The sequence below is a fragment of the Callithrix jacchus genome, chromosome 8 (assembly GCF_049354715.1).
Source record: "Callithrix jacchus isolate 240 chromosome 8, calJac240_pri, whole genome shotgun sequence".
NCBI lineage: Eukaryota > Metazoa > Chordata > Mammalia > Primates > Cebidae > Callithrix > Callithrix jacchus.
The window spans coordinates 109,355,131-109,363,482 of NC_133509.1; the positions used below are offsets into that span (position 1 = coordinate 109,355,131).

The window sequence follows — 8,352 nt, forward strand, 5'->3', positions numbered from 1 at the left end:
GCCTATTCTTCAAGAGCCTTCACGAGGTCTTGAGTCTCATCAAAGTCCCAAGGGGTCAGGAGGAGAAAGTATTCTCATTTTCTGAAGGTAAGTGTAGGTCTGCAAAGTAAACCCTAGAGCAGGCTGCAGCTGGGGCTGGAAGGCACGAAGAACCAGGGTCGGGCAGTGGGATTCCATTAGCATCCACTAGCCTCCTAGCATTTGGCTGAGGATGCTACAGCATAAGGCATGGTGGGCTCCAGGACCCCCCACTCCCACAGGATGTGGGCAACAGGCACAGTTTGGCATAGCTCCTACAGTGCACAGTAGGGGTCAGGAGGAAGTCCACATTATGGGGCTTGGGTCTTCTTCCCTTCAAGGCAGGACAGAGAACTCCCTCATCCTGTGGTCTGTCTCAGGGCTGGCATTGGTGTTTAACTTGTTGGGTGCTAAATATATTATTGCTCTTCCTGCCCCTGCCTCATTAGTGGATAATGCATTAATAAGCCCCCTGAGGCCAGGAAGGCTTTTGGACCACTCATCTGAGGCCCACACAGCATCTTCACAGACACCCCCCTCCTCAACACACAGATATACAGACACACACAGGAGACATTGTCTTTGGTGTCAGGGCACCCTCCTGTGTCTTTGCTTTCTCTGGCCTTCCTCTCACAGGGGCTTATGGCCCCCTACTTGGCCTTGGCCTCCCTCTGCTTCTCCTCTTCCTACCCTGGCTTTGCTCCATGCCTGGGCTGCATACAGAAATACTAATTGAAAGGATAATAAAAAAGCCAGTGAAGCAAAAGCCGCATATAAATTCTAAATACTAATGTTGATAATTATACACTGCTGCCTGGAGGGAAAATTCAAAGAGAGGCTGTTGGTGTTGTGTCAAGGGCCCTGGCCTGGTGCCAGGAGACCCAGGTTCTAGTCTCGCCTTTGTCATTAATTGGCTGTGCGACCTTAGGCAGTCGCCTCATCTTCCTGGGCCTTTGCTTTCTTAAAATTCAGTAGCTTTGAAGAAACTGTAAGTGCAGTCAGCAATGTTTGATGCTTGTGACAGAGAATAGTGGGTAATGCAGCAATCAGAATTTCTTCAGGGAAATTCTTTACCTCTCACCAGGTATACAGGTGGCTCAGGGACTGAAGAATCTACAACCATGCAGTTTCCATTCTTTTTCCATTCCCTCTCTTAATCCCTCCCTTCCTTTTTCCATCAAGCATTTCCTGCTGTGTAATGAAAATCAACCCCTCTGTTAGACACCAAGAATGGAAAGTATAAACTATTGTCCAGGCCTCTGAAGGAGCTGCGGTGGAGGGTGATAAGATCAATAGACATGTTGGCCAGCAATTTCAACATGTGGTGATAAATGCTGTCACGGAGTAAGTGAAGAGTGCCAGAGAAGGAAACAGCTTGCCCTGCCTGGGGAAGTCCCAGAAGACTTCCTGGAGAAGGTCTGAGTTTTATTAAAGGAGGAGACAGTCACCAGGCAGGCCATGGGAGGAGGGGATTGTTGGTAGGAAGGCCAGAGTGAAGAGCAGAGCCTGGAGAACTGATGAGGAAGCTCCACCAGAGCCCAGGAAAGAAGTGGTGAGAACTTGAGCAAGGCAGAGTCAGCAGGATGGGAGCAGGGAAGGGATTTAAGACACTTCTGGGTGAGAACAGAGAGGAGAGATTGGTTGTGGGGAAGAGAGCAAGGCCTCAAGGATAACACTGGGAACTCCTGCTTCTGGGAAGCTGATGCTTTTTACCAGAGGGCATCAGGAGGGGAACAAACTGCGTACCCTGGGCAATGCTGCTGAGTGCTATAGCTGCTCAGTTTCTAGGTACTCTCTCTCTCTCTTTTTAAAGTTTTATTTTCCCTTTGGTTGCTAGAAAATTTTATTTATTTATTTATTATTTTTTTGAGATGGAGTCTTGTTCTGTTGCCTAGGTGGAGTGCAGTGGTGCGGTCTTGGCTCATCATAACCTCTGCTTCCTGAGTTCCAGTGATTCTCCTGCCTCAGCCTTCGAATAGCTGGCATTACAGGTGCGTACCACCATGCTCAGCTAATTTCTTTTTGTACTTTGAGTAGAGTCGGGGGTTTCACCATGTTGGTCAGGCTGGTTTTGAACTCCTGACCTTGTGATCCACCTGCCTCAGCCTCCCAATGTGTTGGGATTACAGGTGTGAGCCACTGCACTCAGCCTTGGTTCCTAGAAAATTTTTTTAGGCCGAAAAGGCTCCTCCCATCTTACTTTGATTATCTTAATGGAAAAGGGAAAGGCTCAGGCTTGGGCCAGGAGAGCTGAATGGGGCAGGGCAGCCCTGGAAGCTCACCTGGAGGCAGCAGGCATCCTTGCTGGGACCAGGGTGAGGACCACAGGTAAGGGACAGATTAGGCACTGGCTGAAAACCTGGAAGGAGATGCCCTTGGGTCCTCTTCTCCCACCTCTCTGACGTTCTGCAAGTGAAATCCAACACAGGAGGGTTCTGTTTTAGTTGTAGTCAGCTCCAGCTGCTAATCTCTTCCCACCTGGGGACTTCCCTTCATTAGCTTTTTATGCATAAACTCTTAGTTCTTTTTACAAGGGGTTGATTGCCTCACAGTGTTCCCAGGGGAATGTAAATCAGCACCAAGCATAGAGAGATCTGCCCCACTACTACTTCGATAGGCCATGCTTTGGAAGAGATGCTCCCTACAATAAGAGGACAGGTGAACCCCACCCCTGGCCTAGTGGCCCTTCTACCTCGAAGTTGAGCTCATGCCCAAGGCCATATGGCTGTGACCCACAAAGCCCTGGCTAAAGGAGGATTGTCTGGCAAAGGACAGGGACAGGTGGGCCTTTGGACTGCCCATCAGCCAAATCCTGCTCTCATGGATATGGCTCCAGAATGACACAGTTCCAAGGAAGGGTGCATATATGGCTGTAAGCAAATAGCAGAAACAAATTCTTGACTCTTAATACAAGAGAGAACCCTGGAAACCCTCCATGCTTCTGAGTCAGACCCTTTGGTTAGAGGCAGACCCCCAGCAATGGAATCTAGAGTCATCTGTCTTTTAAACTTCTCATCTGGGGGGCTTTGGAAGTACATTATCACAGCTGCTCACTTGTTCTCTCCATAGGAGATTAAAAAACTGAAGATCAAGCCATTTCTTTAGAAACACACTGATTCATGCCAAGGAAAGAAGATGATGAGAGTTCTTAGCACTAGTCCCGCTCAATTCTCTGCTCTCCTGCCAGGCATACACTCACTTAAGCCTGGGGAAGAGAGTGGGTGAGTTACTGCAAATTTGAGAGGCAGAACCAGAGCATAAGGTGGAGGAAACCAGCCACCGTAGACTGCACAGCTCTGAACTCCAGCAGCTCTAACTTGCATCCACAGGCTGCTCGGGCATGGGAGCATTTGCACCCTGGCAGAGAAACCTGCACTCTTGGCACTTTCCCACTTTGCTGGAGCAAGAATGAGTGAGTGTATATGTGTGAAAGGTTGGGGGTGCTGGGGTGGGGCTTATCAACAGTGGCAAGCAGATGGCAGCGTTCTTTCACCTGATATAGTGACAAAATGAAAATGAGTGGAAGAATGAGCATTCCTTTTTTTTTTTTTGAGTCAGAGTCTCACTCTGTTACCCAGGCTGGAGTGCAATGGCATGATCTCAGCTCACTGCAACCTCTGCCCCCTGGGTTCAAGTGATTCTCCTGCCTCAGCCTCCTGAGTAGCTGGGATTATAGGCGCCTGCCACCCTGCCCAGCTAATTTTTGTATTTTTAGTAGAGACAATGTTTCATCAGGTTGGCCAGGCTGGTCTCAAACTCCTGACCTCATGATCCACTTGCCTCGGCCTCCCAAAGTGCTGGGATTATAGGCATAAGCTACCATGCCAGGCTATCTAATTTTATTCTTATAAACATGTATCATTCCCAGTATGATCCATGTATCATACACATGAGGAAAACTAGAATCTAAGTAACCAGAGAAGCTAAGTAACTTCCAACTTGGAAAAAATAGTCAGAGATCAATACCAAGCCAAAAGAAAAAAACAAAACTGATGCACGATCTTGCCTTCCTCCTGGCCTTGAAGCCAGAGTCAGTGTGATGGGACTGGTGGATTTGCAGAAGAAGGCCTTCCTTGCCTTCACCCTGAACTGGGACAGTGCAGAATGGGCCCCAAGCTCCTACAAAGCCCTGACTGGAACCCTGTAAAGAGCTAAGGCCTAGGACCCAAGACTGCTCCCATCTTTGTGCATGTGTATATTTGTGTGTGTGTGTGTGTGTGTGTGTGTGTGTGTGTGTGTAAGGTAGGGTGTATTTGCCCCAGGAATGACTTTCTGAGCTAGTAAAGGAGAGCCTTTCTCCCTCTGTGTAAAGGGAGGAACTTTCCTTTTGCCTTCCTGAGGGTCTCGGGGAGCAGGGCACTGGAAGGCAAAAGGTTATTGGTACTAAGAAAACATCCCTGGAGAAGCTGGAGAACTTGTTATACTCTTCGGTCCAGGACACGAAAACGAGTCCATTTTGAGTGCCTATTTTGTATTAAACACGTTCATCTTTTAATCCTCAAAATAATTCAATAAAGTTGTTTTTAATCAAGCCTCATGGAAGTTAATTAACATACTAGATTCATACACTCAACAAATGACTAGCAAGATTTGAAGCCAGGTCTGTGTGACGCCAAAGCTGATATTTCCCCCACTCTTTACCCCAGCAACCTTACTCATCTGCATCATTGTTCAAGGAACTGTGACATTTAATGAGAGAGCAGAAAAAGAAACAAGAGGAAACAACCTCAAAACGTACAAAGAGACTCTCTGGACATGCATACCCCTCAGGTGGAACTGGAAAGATGCAAGACCCAGAATTCTCTGCTGGGTCAGGAACCTGTACTTGCCAAACTCAAAGGCTGAGCCCTTTAATATGTGTTGTTCATTTCTCTTTTGTTTTATTTTAATTTTTCTGATGTTCCCTTTGAAGATTGCAACCTAATTCAGCTGGGTTAACAGAACCCAAGAGTGAATGGGTGAGGGAGGGAGAAGCACTGGGAATACCACCCTGGGGGCTAGCAGCGTCTGCAAGCAGAGGGGAAAGGGAAAAAAATGCCCAGGGAGAAGGGAAAACACTCAGACTACTGCTTCCCCTTTGCCAGAACACCCACTCCCAAGGATTCTCCTCTTGTTGTGCCTTGGAAGGGGTGTGTGAGAGAGGCAGAGAGAGAGAGAGAGAGAGAGAGGGAGGAAGGGAGAAGAAGGGATAAGCCAGTGAGGCCACACTACTTGCAGTTACTAGCTTTTTGATCCCTGGTCACCCATGGTCCCAGCAGCAAGCAGTGCTTGGGGCACCCATGTAAGGCTGTGCATTACAGCAAGCACATATTTGGTTTCACTGAAGCCTTCATCCCAGCTCTCCTTCACACCCTGGTATATAATCCTCTTCCTTGGCTCCCAAGCCTGTTACTCCAGCACAAACTGCGGGCCCAGACTACACTATGATGGCAGGGCTCTGCTGTGTCAATGAGAATGTTAGCAACTAGAGCAGTGAAGGCACACCGAGCTGGGCTGGGTACTGGAGAGCTATTGCGAGAGAGGTACAATAGACACAGAAAGAGCAGGCTGGGCGCAGTGGCTCATGCCGGTAATCCCAGCATTCTGGGAAGCCAAGGCAGGTGGATTGCTTGAGGTCAGGAGTTTGAGACCAGTCTGGCAAATACACTAAAAATACAAGAGTTAGCTGGGCATGGTGGTGTGCCTGTAGTCCCAGCTACTCGGGAGGCTGAGGTAGGAGAATCACTTGAACCTGGGAGGCAGAAGTTGCAGTGAGCCGAGATTACGCCACTGCATTCCAGTCTGGGTGACAGAGGGAGATTCTGTCTCAAAACAAAACAAAACAAAACAAAACAAAAAAGAGACAGAAGGAGGGATGGATGGATGGATGGTAGGCTTTTTTGAGCTCTTGCCATGTGCCAGGAACTGTGTTAAGAATTTTAAAAAATGTACTATCTCAATGGATTATCTATTAAATCTATGATGTAAACATTTACCTATAAAAATATAATTTGTTTTGATTCTTAAAAAATTTAATAGGTGGAGCAGGAACCCGCAACCAGGAACAGAGCCCTTTGCTCCTCCCTCAGAATGAATGGAGACCAGAAATCAGATGTTTATGCCCAAGAAAAGCAGGATTTCGTTCAGCACTTCTCCCAGATCGTTAGGGTGCTGACTGAGGATGAGATGGGGCACCCAGAGACAGGAGATGCTATTGCCCGGCTCAAGGAGGTCCTGGAGTACAACGCCATTGGAGGCAAGTATCACCGGGGTCTGACGGTGCTAGTAGCGTTCCGGGAGCTGGCGGAGCCAAGAAAACAGGATGCTGATAGTCTCCAGCGGGCCCTGACTGTGGGCTGGTGTGTGGAACTGCTGCAAGCTTTCTTCCTGGTGACAGATGACATCATGGATTCATCCCTCACCCGCCGGGGACAGATCTGCTGGTATCAGAAGCCAGGTGTGGGTCTGGATGCCATCAATGACGCTGTCCTTCTGGAAGCATGTGTCTACCGCCTGCTGAAGCTCTACTGCCGGGAGCAGCCCTATTACCTGAACCTGATCGAGCTCTTCCTGCAGAGTTCCTATCAGACTGAGATTGGGCAGACCCTGGACCTCATCACAGCCCCTCAGGACAATGTGGATCTCGACAGATTCACTGAAAAGAGGTACAAATCCATTGTCAAGTACAAGACGGCTTTCTACTCCTTCTACCTTCCTGTAGCTGCAGCCATGTACATGGCAGGAATTGATGGCGAGAAGGAGCATGCCAATGCCAAGAAGATCCTGCTGGAGATGGGAGAGTTCTTTCAGATTCAGGATGATTACCTTGACCTCTTTGGGGACCCCAGTGTGACTGGCAAAGTTGGCACTGACATCCAGGACAACAAATGCAGCTGGCTGGTGGTCTAGTGTCTGCAACGGTCCACTCCGGAACAGCGCCAGATCCTGAAGGAAAATTACGGGCAGAAGGAGACTGAGAAGGTGGCCAGAGTGAAGGCATTATATGAGGAGCTGGATCTGCCGGCTGTGTTCTCGAAGTATGAGGAAGACAGTTACAACCACATTATGGCACTGATTGAACAGTACGCAGCGCCCCTGCCCCCAGCTATCTTTCTGGGGCTTGCGCGCAAAATCTACAAGCGGAAAAAGTGACCTAGAGACTGCAAGGGCGGAGAGGAGGCTCTCAATAAATAAATTATTGTGTAAAAAAAAAAAAAAAAAAAAAAAAAATTTAATAGGTGTCAGGTGTTGTTCAGATGCTGTATGCATTGTTTCATTTTGTCTTAACAATACTTCGTTTCTTTGGTGCTAGGAGAACAATCATTGCTGGGATCTCTAACCTTTGCCTGAAGAGATGCTGTGGAGGGCTGGTGGAATGAGCAGGATTCTTTGCATCGGCACACCTAGGTTCAAATCATGGTAGATTTGCCAATGCATGTTTGCTCTTTTTTTGGAAAGCAATTTGGTACCATCTGTCAAAGGACAGAATAAGTTCACTACTAGGAAACCATCCTAAGGCAGTATTAAGAGGTGACATTTTTTGAGTAACTACCATGGGAGGCACTGCTTTAGATAAATAGTCTGATTTAATTCTTTCTTGAGACAGAGCCTCACTCTGTAGCCCAAGCTGGAGTGCAGTGGCGCAACCTTGGCCCACTGCAACCTCCGCCTTCCCAGGCTCAAGCAATTCTTGTGCTTCAGCCTCTCGAGTAGCTGGGACTACAGATGTGCGTGACCACACCTGGCTAATTTTTTGTAATTTAGTAGAGATGGGGTTTCACCATGTTGCCCAGGGTGGTCCTGAACTCCTGAACTCAGGTGATCTGCCCACCTTGGCCTCTCAAAGTGCTGGGATTACAGGCATGAGACACCATGCCTGGCAATCTGATTTAATTCTAACAACCCCACAAGGTAGGTACTATTATCATCCCTATTATGCAGATATGAAAACTGGGACACATAATTTACCCAAGGTTTTATGGCTTGTAAGGACAGCGTCCAGATTCCAATCCAGGCAGCCTGGCTTCAAGGCCTCACTCTTAACCTTAATATCTGACTAACTGTGTAAGCTTTGCACACAAAACTGGCCATCACAGTATTAATTATCTCTACGGAGAAACTGGAACATACATAAATGTTCAAAAAATAGTACAATGAGTAAACAAATTTAAATGATATTTTAAAAGAGTTTGCAATATCATAGGAGAAATGCTTATGTTATAAAATGAAGTGGACAAAAGCAGGTTACAAAATTGCACATATAACCATAAGTATGCCAAAAAGCCCATAAAAATCCTAGGAGGAATTAAAACAAAATGCTATTACGGGTTTTCCCTTGATGGAAGTAACTATGGT

At 47.4% G+C, this 8,352-nt stretch overlaps 1 pseudogene; it reads left to right on the plus strand.

Annotated features, from left to right (window-relative positions):
• Nucleotides 1–6,038: 6,038 nt before the first annotated feature.
• Nucleotides 6,039–7,201, plus strand: LOC100897015 (farnesyl pyrophosphate synthase pseudogene; annotated as a pseudogene).
• The last annotated feature ends 1,151 nt before the right edge of the window (nucleotides 7,202–8,352 follow it).